This window comes from Desmodus rotundus, chromosome 11 (assembly GCF_022682495.2).
Source record: "Desmodus rotundus isolate HL8 chromosome 11, HLdesRot8A.1, whole genome shotgun sequence".
Classification (NCBI taxonomy): domain Eukaryota; kingdom Metazoa; phylum Chordata; class Mammalia; order Chiroptera; family Phyllostomidae; genus Desmodus; species Desmodus rotundus.
This window is the reverse complement of record NC_071397.1, coordinates 4692924-4708247: the sequence shown is the minus strand read 5'-3', so window position 1 is coordinate 4708247 and position 15324 is coordinate 4692924. Positions and strand designations below refer to the sequence as shown.

Genomic DNA, 15324 nt, shown 5'->3' with positions numbered 1-15324 from the left:
TCAGGGAGGGCTGGGTGCTTGGGTCCTGACCAGGGTTGAGTTCACTCCCAGCGTTGAACTTCCTCCGAGTCCTTGGCAAAAGCTTCCTTTCTCTCAGTAACAGGGGCTCAGGCCAAGAGCTGTGTGAGTGCCGCAGTCCCTCCAGAGCTGTGGACAGGTCCTCCAGGGGCAAAAGCACAGTAACCTCTGCAGAGGTCACACCCAGTGGGTGCTGAGGACAGAGAAGAGGAAGGAAACCGCATGGACCCCATCCCCAGAGGACTGGACAAGACGAGAAAGGTACAGGTAACTTGTGGAAGGATGGAGGAGCACCGGAGGTCTCTGGTAAAGGCTGAGCCAAACTAAGTCTGAATCTTGGTTCTGCTTCTTTGCTATCTGTGCTTTTGGCAATTTTCTCAGCTGAATCGGTGACAATAATAATACCTCCCTCATAGTGCTGGAAGGAGGATTAAATGAGATCGAATGTATATCAAGCACCCAGTACAGTATCTGGCACATAGTAGGCCCTCAGTAACAGTAGACAACAACCACCCACGTGGGCGAACTTGGCTGGCACCCAGCACCATGGGGAGCCAGCGTTCTTGCCCTTGGAGGAGGGACTGAGGTGTTTCCCACTTGAGCTGTATCCTGTAATAGGGCTTTTCACGATGGAGAAAATTTTGGCTTTCGTGCGCCCTCTGTGAATGCATGTGCTCGAGGTGCTCGTTTGGAAGTGGGATGCTGGGACCACTGCTGCTCTGAACATGTAGAGAATAGAATGTGCCTCTTTGAAATCCAGAGAGCAGAAAAGCAGGGGGGCGAGTGAGCTGATGCAGCAGAAGCTCCGCGGGGAAGCCCTGGGAGGCAGAGGAGCCCAGACGTCAAGCACTGGTGCCATAATGTCCATGCAGGGGCAGGGACTGAGGTCCTGGCCTTCATGAGGTAGGAAGCTGGAACCAGTACTACTGGGTTCAGCTGGGGCCCTTGAAGCCCACACTCTCTGTGAATGGGGACCGAGGAAAACCCTGCTTACTGGCTTTGGAAGATGGCAAGAAAACCCTTCAATGCTCTGGCTTCTGAGTAAAAACAAAAGAAAAACGAAATAACTTGGATTCAAGCACAAACAAATAAAACTATTAGAACTGATTTAAAAATTCAGCTAAGTTTCACAATACAAAATCAACCCACAAAATAAGCTGTGTTTCTATACACAACCATGAACGATCCAAAAAGAAAATTAAGAAAATAATTCCAGCCCAAGCTGGGTAGCTCGGTTGGTTAGGGTGTTGCCCCATATGCCAAGGTCACGGGTTTGATGGCCAGTGAGGACGCATATGGAACAACAAGTTGATGTCTCTCTCTCCACACCACCCCCTCCCTTCTTTCTCTAAAAATCAATAAATTAAAAAATAAAGCCATTGAAAGTTTGAAGAAATACATTATTTAAAAAATTCCATTTACAATAGCAATAAAAAGAATAAAATATTTAGAAGTCACCTTAACCAAGGAAGCATAAGACTTATAGATTAAAGAGTACAAAACATTGCTGGAAGAAATTAAAGAAGATAAAAGTAAGTGGAAAGACATCTCACTTTTATGGATTAGAAATTTTAATACTGCCCGAAGCAATCTATCAATTCAATTCAATCCCTATCAAAATTCCAATGATGATATTTTGCAGAAATAAAAATAATCCACCCTCCAAAAATCACATGGAATGTCAAGAAACCCCAAGTAGCCAAAACAATCTTGAGAAAGAAAAGCAAACTTGCATGTCTCACACTTCCTGATTTCAAAACTTACTACAAAGCTACAGTAATCAGAACAGTGCGGTTTTGGCCAAGACCACTTAAAGGCAGTCTTTTCAACAAATTGGGTTGTGGAAACTGTATATTCTCATGCAAAAAAATGAAGTTGGGCCCTTTCTCTGTATCATCTTCAAAATTCACTTACAAAGATAAAAGAACTACACATAAGGGTTACATCTACCAAACTCTTAGAAGAAAACATAGGGAAAAAGCTTTATAACATTGGATTTGGCAAACATTTGTTGGATAGGACATCCAAAGCATAGGCACTGGAAGAAAATGTAGATAAATTGGACTTAAAATGAAAAAGTTGGGTGTCTCAAGGATGCAATCAACAGAGTGAAAAGGCAATTCATGCAATGGGAGGAAATATTTTCAAATGATAGATCTGGTTTGGGATTAATCTCCAGATTATATCAAGAACTACAACTCAACAACAAAAAAACCCCAAACAACCTGATTAAAAACTGGGCAAAGGACTGGAACAGACATTTCTCCAAAGAAGATATAGAAGTGGCCAAAAGGCACATGAAAAAGATGCTCGATGTCACTAGTCATTAGGACTAGTGACAAATCAAAACCACAGTGAGACAGACATCACTCCACATCCATTAGGGTGACTGTTACAAAACACCGGAAACCACCCAGAAATTAGCACGTGTTGGCAAGGGTATAGCAAAGCTGGAACCCTTGTGAATTGTTCTTGGGAATGTGAAATGATGCAGCCACTGTGGGAAACAGTGTGGTTCCTCAAATAATTCAACAGAATTACCCTGTGACCCAGCAATTCCCCTTCTGGGTATATACCCAACAAATTTAAAGCAGGGATGTGAACAGGTACCTGCACACCGATGTTCGTAGCAGCACTAGTCCCAATAGCCAAGAGGCGGAAATGATGCAAATGCTCAGCAATGAATGAGTGGATGGACAGAGTGTGGTCTCTGCATCCCGTGGAATAGTGTTCAGACTTTAAACAGAAGGAGATTCGACACATGCTGCAACCCTGCTGGACCCCGAAGACAATTACGCTCAGGGAAATGAGCCAGACACAAGAGGACAAATGTTCAATGATCCCATGTTTCGGAGGACCTGGAGCAGTCAAATTCACAGAGATAGAAAGGAGCGTGGTGGTTTTCTGGGGGTGGAGGACAGGGAAATGAGTTACTTTTTGAATAGGTACAGCGTTTCAGTTGGGGAAGATGAAAAAGTTCTGGAAACGGATGTGATGATGGTCACACAACAGTGTGAATGTGTTTAATACCACTGAACTGTACACGTGAAATGGTTAAGATAGTACATTTTAGGTTGTAGATGTTTTATAATAATAATAATAACAGCAGCAGCAGCAGCAGCAGCAACCTGGGGATTCCTCAGCTGGTCCGGGGAGGTAACTGAGGGTGGGGAGGTAATTTCAGCAGGAGGGAGCTTCCACAGCCCAGGCCGCGTGGGCCATCCAGGAGGGGAAGAGATCCCCAGGTTCCAGCTCACAATCAGAACTTATAAAACACACGAGGAACTGAGCTACTGCGAGAGTAGCATGTAACACAAACAGGAGGACTTCTGTCTCCAAAGCTTGAGATAGAACAATCCGGAAGACTTTCAAGTAACTATATTTGAAACAGTTAAGGAAATAAATGAATAGCTGATAAAGGGGAAAAAGAAAGGCAGAGGGGAGCATAGCGTGGGAGAGAATTAGAAGAGTTCAGGAAAACGGGTTGTTGTCTGGGGAGGGGGAGAAGCTACTGGGAACAGATCAGAGTGGAGGAGAGATGCCTGAGAGAGAGCAGATGAGACCTGCGGCCCGGGCCACGGGGCAGCTTCCCAGGGTGTTCGGCTGCTGAAGCTGTGAGATGGATCCCGAAATTTCCTCTGCGGACAGAACTTAGTGGGTCCGTGATAGTTTGGCCTTGAGGTTTAAATAAGAAGACTTAGAAGAAAACACGGACTTCCCAGGGAGGTAAAGTGCTGGCCTGGGAGGTGCTGGACTCGGCAGTGGGAAGGACAGTTCTCAGACGCCCCCTGGGCAGGGCAGACACTGGCTGCCCTGGCGTGGTCACCTCCATGGCCTCTGCCTGGCTTCCCTACAGCAGGGAAAACTGGCTTCGTAGGCTTAGCACAATGGGCAGCACTCATTCATTCCCTCATTCACTCATTCATTCCACAAGGCTCTCGGAGCTCCACCGGGCCAGGTGCTGAGCTGGGTGAACAGGACAGACCCAGTCCTTGCAGTCACGAAGCAGGAGGCCCGCACCATATATGGCGTTGTGGATAAGAGCGTGGGCTTACCAGCGGGGTGGATTGGGGCAAGTTATTTCCCTGCCTGTTGGCCTCAGTTTCCTCGTCTGTAAATCGGACTTAGGACAGAGCCCATCTCCTAGGATGGCTGAGAGCATTAAGTGAGTCAGTACCTGGACTGGGCCTGGGATAGTGCCTGCCATGCACCGAGTGCTCACTGACTTAGCCGATAGGAATGTATTCTTTATTATCATCATCATCATCAGGGGCAGAGTTTACAGGGCCTCAAGCTGTAGCAGAGGCTGGAAGCTGGGAGGGGAGTCCACACCTCGGAGGGGTAGGGGGCTGGTGCAGGGGCTTGTGGACTGGGGAGGCAGAGAGCGGGGAGCCTGGTTTACCTGAGGGGAGGGTGGGTTGGGAACAAAGTCTGGTGAGGACCAGAGCCAGTAAGAGTGTTTGGGGACCAAGGGTGTGCAGCCAGAGAGCCCCACTCTGCACCTGCCCCTTCCCTCACCACGTGGGTGGTCTCAGCTACTCCTCATGGCAGTTCTGAGGTGGGTCTCATGGTCGCCCCACAAGGAAACCCATGCTCAGAGAGGCAAAGTGATTTTTCCAGCATCGAGGGGTGGGGGTCCTGGAGCAGTGACGGGGTGGGGCCGGAGCCTGGGACCTGTCACTACAAAGAGAAGGTGGTCGAAGGCAAGCTGACCGAGGAGAGAGGAATGGAAGATGTGGAGTTAGTGGAGGGAAAGGGAGGGAGCGAGAACAGAATCAGGCGCATGGAGGACTGGCTGTGGTCGGCATCACCTGCATTTTTCTCCATAAACAGGACTCGAAGGAGGGAGTATTTTCTTTTGAATATCACCTATGTATTTGAGATCAAGTCCCACTTTGAACAACAGTAGAACTCCGTCACAGCAAATAAAGACAGGATTCCGGGGCAGAGTTCCACCTCCAGCATTTGCTTCTGGTGTTTCGGCAGGTGCTCCTCCCCGCGGGGTCTGCAGCCCCGGCCTCTCTGCCAGATGTCCGGATGTCCCCACCGCTCCTCAGCACAGCAGGCTCAGGAAGCAGGAGTGAGCCTGGAGAAACTCCCACAGCCTCCTGATGTGGTGGGCTGGTGTCTGTGGAATCTGGGACCTGAAAACTGGGGCTTGTATTTTGTATGTCTGCTTTTAATTTCGTCTTTCTAAGAATTAATTTTAAATGTTTTATTTTGAAATAATTTTAGACTCACAGAAAGTCACAAAAATAATGCAGAGTCCCAGGAACCCTCCCCCAAGCTTCCCCCGTTGGTGACATCTTCTGTAACTATGGTACAATATCAAACCCAGAAAACTGACCCTGTTTTCTGTTAACTGATCTCAGACCTCATCCAGATTTCACTCCGTGTGTGTTTGTGAGCGTGTATGTGTACATGTGTGCGTGTACGTGTGGGTAGCTCGGTGCCACTTGATCTCAGACTTGTCACCAGGACACTCCTATACGGAACTCAGAGCCACGCCCTCCTGCTACCCCTCGACTGTCAGAGCCCCAGCCCGAACCGTCCCGTGGCAACCACAGCTCTGCTCCGCGTAGCTATGGTTTTATCATTTCCAGAATGTTATGTAAATGCGACCATGTAGCATGTAACCTTTTGAGATCAGATTTTGCAAAATCTGCTAATGGGTTACTTTTAATATTTGTCCTACTAATTACCAACCCCTCGATGGGCTTTTTCACTAGGCACGAATGCGCTTGAGACCTGCCCGGCGCTGCGTGTATCCATAGTCGGTTCCTCCACGTGGCAGAGTAGCGTTCCGTGTGCAGCTGCGCCGCAGTTTCCTTAACCATCACCGGGTGGAAGACGTCTGGATTGTTTCCAGTTGGGGCTATTTAGGAATCAAGCTGCCGTGAACAGTGTGTACGGATTTTTGTGTGGACCGAGTTTTTATTTCTCCGAGATAGACGCCGAGAATGCGACTGCCAGGTCATACGGTAAACTGCAAACTCCTCTCCAGCTGCGAAGTACGTGTTTGTGTTTATCCCCGTTGGGGGATTGAGTTATGTCCCCCTTAAAGATATGTTCAAGTCCTAACCCCCAGTACCTGTGAATGCGACCCTACTTGGAAATAGGGTCTTTATGGATATGATCCAGTTAAGGTAAGCAATTGTGGGTTCAGGGCGGGCCTTAAATCTGTGACTGGTGTTGTCATAAGAAGGACATGTGGACGCACAGACACAAGGGAATAAGGCCATGTGGCCACGGAGGCAGGGACTGGAGTGACAGCTACACATCAAGGAGCAGGAGGATTGCTCGCAGCCTCGAGAAGCGGGAAGAGGCCAGGAAGGGTCCCTCCCTAGAGCCTGTGGAGGGAGCATGGCCTTGCCCACACCTTGGTTTCAGACTCCTGGCCTCCGGAGCTGCAGAAGAATACACTTCTGTAGTTTTAACACACTCCATGTGTGGTTCTTTTACGCAGCCCTAGGACACTGCTGCAGCCACTGCGACGGGTGTGCAGGGAGAGCTCCCTGGGGTTCAGTTTGCATTTCCTGGTGGACGAGGACAGTGGACAGCTCTCCCCGTGCTCAGCTCATTACTGTCCTCTGCAGTGAAGTGTCTGTTCCTGACTTTTGTTCGTTTCTCATTGGATTGTTTTGTTGGTTGGTTTGTTTTATTGCTGTTGAGTTTTGAATTTTTTTTAATGGCTATATGCTTGTTACTTATTTTTATGGCATTTTACAAATGGTTGGCTTTTTGATGAACCGGACGTTTTATAAGAACTAGCCGGTCCCTCTCCACTGATAGTCTGCGAAGCACGGGGCTGGTATCTTCCCTTTCCCATCCTTGATGAAACAACAGCACACGGCCAGTATTGGGTCCTGCCTTCTTCCCCAGATCGTTTATCATAAAGAATTTCTCCAACTTGCCACACATCTTTATAACTACCGCTTCCGATGTTTGCAGAGTGTTCCAGAAACTACCTGTGCCATCATTCACACAGCCAGTTCCCAGGGTTAGACCTCAGGTAGCTAACCATTTGGGGTCTTGGACACACCTCTGAATCACTCACCTTTGGGCACAAGGCTTTTTCTTAGATTGTGGATATTTTTTCCATAGTTGCCATGCTCACCATGGTAGCTCAGCTTGCTCTTTGGTTAGAATTTAGATGTCAGGGTCAGGCTGATTTGTGGGTTGCTACATTCTGTGTTGTCATGGAGACAAAAGGTCACTGGCACTGAGTCCACCCCCGACCCCAAGCTTGGCTTTCCCGGTCCCAGCCACTTAAGTGTGTAAAAGTCACCACAAAATATTACTTTAGTTCCTCCACAGTGAACTCCAAACCTGGGATAGCAGCCAGTAAGAGCAACACGGAGAGCATCTTAAAGGACACACAGGTGCCTCAGACAGCATCAGGACCAGGCAAAATGCTGGAATAGACTGTCTGATTTGGGCCTTCTTTCTGCACGCCCATTTGGCCTGTGCTTCTTCCCCCACCCCGGCTGCCCCTCACCTGGAAGGTGCCCTCCTGGTTTTTCACACCAGCTTTTCAGGCAGCAGCAATGCCCCATCTCTGTGACTCCCCCCGCCCCCCCCCCCCCCGCCCCCTGCCCCCGCGTTCTGGTCTTGATTCAAAGTATTGCCCCTCATCTGGTTTCTCTCATCTTGCTTCATGCTCTCTTCAGCCCTGAGCAACCGGGGCAACGTCTACAGCCTGTTGTGGCCATCTGGGCAGGTCTGAACCTCTCCAGGCTCCTACTTCCCGGCATTGTTGGGAAGTAAAGACGAGAGGAACCATCCAGGACTGGCCGCACCCCAAGGCTAGGCATTGCTGTCACCATGCTGCGTATGTGAGGGGCCTTGGGGGCCGAGACCCGTCTCTCATTTCACCCCACAGCGCCTCACACTCTCCTGGTTTGTGGAGCTTTCCCCTGCCTTGGCCTCCCGTTCCCCCGTCACCCATCACCCTACGACCCCCAACACCTCCTTCTTGTCGCTCTTGCCTCAAAGTAGATGTGACACCTGTTCATGGGAACCCTGTTCTTTTTCTCTGGAGCAGTTCCAAGGACCCCTCTCCACACAGTCTTCCCCTGAAGAGGGGGGCATGTCTCAGGGGAAGAGAGCCACCATGGAACCGGGCAGCTGGCTCCTAAGAGTGGGCAGGCCTGCGTTCCTGAGGGCACGGAACTCACTCAGCTGGAAGCCACGGTATCTGCACCTCAAACCCACCTTTGTGTTTCTGGGTGGGGGAAGGACAGGGGGTGGGGGAGATGGGTCAAGGAGAGAGAAGCAGAGGAGGGAGGTTACACGATGGAGGGGCAGAGCGAGGCTGGGAGGAGGAGACAGAAGGACAGGGAGACAGAATGAGAGCCAGAGGAAAAGAGGGAAAAGCAGCACAACGGAGTTCAGAGGAGGAAGCAGGTTAGACCCGCCCAGGCTCTACTGTCATTCACTAGCTGAACAAATCATCTGCCCCTTAAACCTAACCTCACTGTTTTCTTATGTAAAATGGGATATAAACCGTCTACCTCAGAGAACTGCTGGGGTGTTTCAGTAAAGTGAATGTCAACCACTCAGCACTAGATAAAGGTAGCAGCTGTTCTGCGCAGGTGGAAAGAGGCAGGAGGGTCCCAGGCACCCCAGCAGGGCTGGCCAGCATCGCTAATCTCCAGGCCTGGGGTTTTATGGTTCCCAGAATAAGGACTGAGGGACCCTGCAGAGAGGGGATCACCGCCATGGGTGGTGAGGGGGGACCACATTGTATTGTCCCAAAAAGAAGAACCTGGCCCCAAAGTCATAACCAGAGGCTCCCTCTGCCCCTTGAAATGCCAAACTCAGCCAGTGCCCAGAGTCTGCAGCCAGGAGCCCCTTAGCCTAAGCAGGGCTGGGCACCTGGCCCAGACCTCCCCTGGGCTGCTGGCTTCCTGGTGCGAATTTCTGACAGAGCACAGCTGTCCCAGGCCCCTCTGGGATGCTCACGAGACATAAGCGGCCCTCCTTAGGAGTGTGGAGCCAGGCTTGTTTTTGGAGCTCGTGTGGAGGAGCCTGTGGGAAGGGACATGAGGTCAGGATGTGGGGGCAGTGGCTGGGCAAGCAAGAGGGCCACCCAAAACGTTTTGCGACCAACAGCAGGCCAGCCTGTGCGGGTGTTTGTGTCCGACCCCTGCACAGCTGGCTGAAGGCTAGGTAACCATGGTAACGAGGAACAGAGAAGAGTGTCTGTGAGAACGTGGGATGGTGATGGCGACCAGGGAGCAGCTGAATGGCATGCGTGGGACTGTGTGGATGGATACCAGGATGGGGAAGTGCCGATGTATGCCGGACAAAAAATTCAAGCCACGTTGGTCTCCTGCCTGTCCTATACTCGGTCTTCATAACGGTGTCTCTTATATCCAGCCCATCTTTAAAAATGAACTTATTGGTTCGATTCCCAGTCAGGGCATGTGCCTGGGTTGTGGACCAAGTACCCAGTAGGGGGCATGTGAGAGGCAACCACACATTAATGCTTCCCTCTTTCTCCTTCCCGTCCCCTCTCTCTAAAAATAAATAAATAAAATATTTTAAAAATAAAAATAAAAATGTACTTATTATGAAATGATTCTTGTGTAAAAGTACACCTGACAATATGGCACTCCAAGGGCGAGGCGGGACTGCGTTTTTATTCTAATTAGGTTGAACAGCCACATGGGGCTAGCACTGGACAGCATGCTAGCATTGGTTACTGCATTGGACAGCAGGAGCTCGATCCCTGGAGAATTGGTTTTCCTCTTCCTTTCTCCCTCCCTCCTACCCTCCCTCCCTTCCTTCCTTTCTTCCTTTCAAGGTTTCTTGGTGTCGAGGCATCTGGAGCTATACAGCTCACTTTCCGTGCTGAATAATATTCTACTGTACAAATACACAACCATCTACTCGTTCATTTTCCTACTCGTGGGCACTTGCTAATACAAATGATGCTGTGACGATCCTTTTTGTGCACATCTCTGCCTACCTTTCCTAACTTCTTCATTTCTAGTGGCCCTGAGCCTGGGACGTTCATACCCTCCCACCTGCCTGCCTGGCCCTGGGCTCTGTTCCTCCGCACGCTACTTCTCTCCTGGCGTCCGTCAGCCCACCCAGCCCGGCCGACGGTCCTCAAACACCACCTTCACCCGGGATCTTTCCTGCTCAGGAACACGATAGTTCCCATTCCGGTCGCATCTGATCTCAACTCCTCTGCTTGTACCCCAGGCCCCCAAAGTAGGCCCGACCCCATTGACTCCCTGCGTTTGCCAACCTCCTTCTGGTCCTCTTCACACACCATGCTGTTCCTACCTCTGCGCCTTCATTTTCTTTTTTAAGCAAGTATCTTATTGATTATACTATTACAGTTGTCCTGATTTTCCTAGCTTTGCCCCTCTTCACCTGGCACTCCTCACTCCCTCAGGCAATCCCCCCACCATGGATCATGTCCATGGGTCGTGTGTATAAGTTCTTTGGCTTCTCCATCTCCTACACTGTACTTTACATCCCCATGGCTATTCTGTAACTACTTATTTCTACTTCTTAGTCCCTTCACCCATTCTCCCTCTTGCCCCTCCCACCTGGCAACTGTCTGGTAACTAACTTCTTTTCTCTTGCTTCTTTTAAGAGCCTCTCTTTATCTTTAACCTTTGGCATTTTGCTTATGATGTGTCTTGGAGTGGGCCTCTTTGCATTCACCTTGTTTGGGACTCTCTGTGCTTCTTGGACTTGCACATCTATTTCCTTCACCAAATTAGGAAAGTTATGTCTCACCTTTCTTTCAGATAGATGTCCAATTTCTTGTTCTTTCTCTTCTCTTCCTAGCACCCCTCTGAGGCGAATGTTGGACCTCTTGAAGTTGTCCCAGAGGCTGTTTATGCTATCCTCATTTTTTTGGATTCTTTTTTCTTCTTGTACTCTGTGGTTGTTTTTTGCTTCCCTACATTCCAAATCATTGATATGATTCTTGTTTTCATCCACTCTACTGTTGTTACCCTGTCAATTGTTCTTTATTTCAATTAGTGTATCCTTCGTTTCTGATTGGGTCTTTTTTATGCTGCCGAAGTCCTTACTAAGGTCCTCGAGCATCCTTATGAACAGTGTTTAAAACTCTGCATCTGATAGATCTTATCTCTAGAGATTATCTCTATTTCGTTTAGCTCTTTTTCTGGAGTTTTGATCTATTCTTTCATTTGGGCCATGTTTCTTTGTCTCCTCATTTTGGCAGTCTCCCTGTGTGTGTTTCTATGTATTAGGTAGAGTGGCTATGACTCCCTGTCTTGATAGCATGGCCTAATACAGTAGGTGTCCTGTAGGGTCCAGTGTCTCAGCCTCCCCCATCACCCAACCTGGGTACTGGAGGTGCACCCATTGTGAGTGAGGGCTGAGTACACCCTCCCCTTGTAGTTGAGCCTTGGTTGATGTTGGCAGATCAATAGGAGGGATTTGCCTGGGTCAGTCAGTTGCAAGTATTGGCTGTGACCACTGACCACCAACCTCTGCCCGCTGTGGAGGATCAGCTGTGCAGGGGTAAGGTGGTGGTGCTCTGATGTGATCTGTAGCTGTCCACTGGGTGCACTGGCCCTGGGTTTTCCCAGGTGGTACAGGCCAAGGTCAGCCCCCTCCCGTGTTTTTCCTGGGGCACCACCCGACCTGAGCTGTGAAGCAATCTGAGATGGCTGCTGTTTGTGCTGAGCTTACACATCTCAGGCGAAGCCCAGCTGTGACTCTAATCTGGCTGGGGCTAGGGCTCACTGAAGCCAGCTGTTGCTTGTTTGAAGGATTTAGGAGCAAGACCAGCCATTCAAATGGAAAAGCATCTCGGGTGGCCCCATAATTTGGGTGGGGCAGAGCCTCTGGGTATCTCCAAGGAGGGTCAAACAGTGTTAGCCAGTTGATGGAGTCTCACATATGGCACCAGCTTGCCCGCCTTGTGGAGGGAGGGTTTAGTAAAGGGACAATGGTCTCTGCTCACCTCCATACCAGACGCTTCAGTGTCTCCCTGTGTATCACCAGTGCCTTCCAAGCTGCTACACAGGTGCTGGAGCTCAGAGGCAGTGAGTCTAAGTAGGTGAGTCTGTGTGTGGTTTAAGAGGAACTGCTTGGGGCTCCAGCAGTTTCTTCCACTGACTCAATCCCCTCTGGTTTTTGCAGCCAGAAGTTATGGGGACTTATCTTCCTGGTACTGGAATCCTGGGCTGGGGGGCCTGGTGTGGGTCTGGGATGCCTCACTCCCAAGACATCCCTCCAAATTTTTATCCACATGGGTGTGGAACCAGCCTGTTCTGCATCTGCACCCCTCCTAGCAGTCTGGGTGGATGTGGTTTCTTTAATTCCATAGTTGTCAGACTTCCATTTAGCTCAATTTCTGACATTCCTGAGTGAAGGTTGTTCTATATTTTAGTTGTAATTTTGATGTGGTTGTGCAAAGAGGCGGGCCATGTCTGCCTACACTGCCATCTTGACCAGAACTCTCCTTCATTTTCCCTGTGAAGCACCTAGCCCTTCATTCTGGAATGTCCACCTTCCTGCCCCTCCTGCACTTAATACATTAATACCTTTGAGGGCCCGGGTTAGGCCTCTAGGCTTCTTGTCTCTGGGGTAGTTTCATTCTGCAGCACGTGTCCAGGAAACACTCATGAAAAGCCTGCCCATTCTGAGCTCGCAGCCTGGCTTTTCCTGGTGACTCCAGGCTGCCCCAGTGCCCAGCAATCTGCATTCCTCGTGCGGCTGAGCACGGATGAAGCTCCGGGACCCAGGGAGGGGTGGGCAAGGTCAGCGATGCCCCCACCTGAGGGGCACCATCTCCACAATCAGGTGGGTACCGCCGGCCTGTGCCTCAGGGCGCCCCCTTTTCCAGGCTTCCACTGGCGGCCACTCTCCTCACCTTTGGATCGGGACAGTCTTTACTGTTTCTTGTGTCGTATCTCCATTCTGACTTCCATCATGTCTGGGAACCATTTCTTCAGGTGACTTTGCATATCTGTTCCACTTCGTTTTGTACTGATATGGGTCATTTCTCAATGTTTGGTTCTTAAAATGCACCTTACACTTGCTCTCCGTGTCTCCTCAACAAGATTATCAAACCTCAGAGGGCTGGGACCACATTCCTTCCTATAACCGTGAGGGACTGAAGCTGGACATCTGGACAGAAGGCTAACATAGCCCTTGGTGCTCTTCCCAGCTCTGGACCTGAGAAGCCTGGAGATGGGGAGGGGGCAGAGCTGCTGGGCACTGGGGATTGGGCAGGGGTGAGAGTACCCGGGACCAAGACAGTTAGTTCTCCCTGAGGCCTCCTGAGTGTGCTGTGTAGTTTTGTCCTGAGCCAGGAAGGGATCTGTATGGGTGGAAGGAGAATGCACCCCCCTCCATCCCTGTGAGCTGCCTGAGGGAACCAGAGAGCAGGAGAGAAGCAGAGGGCCTCCGACGGAGTATGGAAGGGCCCAGTCTCCAGAATGAGCTGGGGATGGGTTCAGCTGAAAAGAGTGAGCTTTGTCTTTGCCCCTTAAACCCAGGCCAGTCACAATGAAGGACAGCATTGAACGTCATCAAACAGAATGAAGGTTGAGCCTGGTGCAGGGTTGTGAGATGATATCCTTTAGGTGAGCTTCACAGGGTTCCGGATGGAGCTGGGCCGAGGGGAGCCAAGAGGAGATAGAACTTCCCTACACTTAGGAGGACTGGTGGTCAAGAGCACAGGGTGGGCTCTTCCACTCCCGAGTTAGCCACCCACTACAGGCCTCAGCGTCCTCACCTATTTGTAAAAAAGGAGGAAGTGGCCAGAGAACCTTTTAGGTCTGACCTTGGTGATTTCGATGGCTCTCGAGGCTGGAGGAGGCCTGAGCAGTGAGAGGCAGAAGTTAACCATGGCTCAGTTGGCTGGAGCCTTGTTCCATACGCCAAAAGGTTGTGGGTTCGATCCCTGGTTGGGGTGCGTATGGGAGGGAACTAATCGATGTTTCTCTCTCACGTCAATGATTCTCTCTTTCTAAAAATCAATAAACTTATCGTCGGGTGAGTATTAAAAATAAAAGACGTTAACCATGAGAGAGGAAAGAGCAGGCTGAGGATAAGGGGAGAACACGTGTTGAGGGTCCACTCTGTGCAGGGACAGAGTGGTCTCAGGTATTGTAATCTAACCTCTGAAGGCGGGTTTGGTGTGTCGATTTAGGGATGACAAAGCCAAAACCAGAGCAGTCACAGGACTCCGCAAAGTCACTCTCTTAGCAAGCCAGAACTGGGATTCCTCGGAGCGCCCAGCCCTCCCACATCGGGGAAGGTGCCTGAGCAGCAGGGAGGCTGTGGGTGTGGCCATCTCCCAGTGATTAGAAAGGATGGGCTCACTGAGTTGGTTTTAGATTAAGACTGCATTTTCTTATATGTAATAAGTTTTCATTAACTTAGTTTTCAATACTTTCTCTAGGCGAGGGTAGAAAATAAGGATTTTTTTTTTTAAACATGGGAAGTTGGAATATGGTAGGCAGTTAAGAAAACATGGGTTTCTGATTAGGGTAGAGCAAAGTAGGAGAAAGTCAGCTCAAAGTCGGGAAGGGCAGGAGGGAAGGACTCAGCTGTCTACCTGGTGCGGAGAAGCCTCAGGTGTGAAAGAGCAAAGATGCGGCTTTGGCGGCAAGTCCAGGCAGGCCGTGTCTCACTGTGCTGAGCTTTAGTGCACCTGACAGGTGTTGTGGGGCTTTTCTTCGTTTGTATTTTTTTACAGATGGATGGCAAGACCCTCCACCAGCAAAAAGATTATGACTCACTTCATTGCAGTGGGCTGCAAGGGCCTGCAGTATCCCCGAGGTATGCCTGTACTAAATGAGTTTCCTAAATCAATACTTCGTTAATACGGTGAAATGTTAACATCTGTTAAATCTTAGTGGTGGGTATACTGTTAGAGTCAAGGATATACCCTGATTATACAGAAGCAAACAAAAGTTCTGCCTGGAGCAGCCTCATTAAGCCCAATGTGCTGGGGAGAAGCGATGTGATAGCTACACAAACATGTGAGAAAAAAATAAAAGGAAGGGCACGCACGTGACTGGTGAAAACCAAGTCTAGAGGAAAACCTAATCCGAGAAACGGAAAACTTCCCTGTAGGGTTTTGGGATGCAAAAAAATTTAACAACCACAAGTGTTCGAAAAAAGTAAGCAAAGATGCAACGACAGAATGAACCAAAAGGGCAACAAGCTGAGCGATCTTTATAAAACTAATACCTCAGAAATAACAGGAAACTGAGTAAATGTGGCGGAAACACAAGAGAGAGGGGAGCTTGGAAATAATCCTAGCAGATGAAAAAAGACAAGTATTAAAAAGAGAAG

The 15324-nt window shown here is 49.6% G+C and overlaps 1 long non-coding RNA gene across 1 annotated transcript; it reads left to right on the top strand.

Moving 5' to 3' along the window:
- Positions 1-79: 79 nt before the first annotated feature.
- LOC123479488 (uncharacterized) lies at positions 80-5976 on the top strand. The gene is made up of 3 exons (XR_006655126.2): positions 80-279; positions 5005-5185; positions 5748-5976. It is a non-coding gene; the product is annotated as an uncharacterized lncRNA (long non-coding RNA).
- Positions 5977-15324: the final 9348 nt, after the last annotated feature.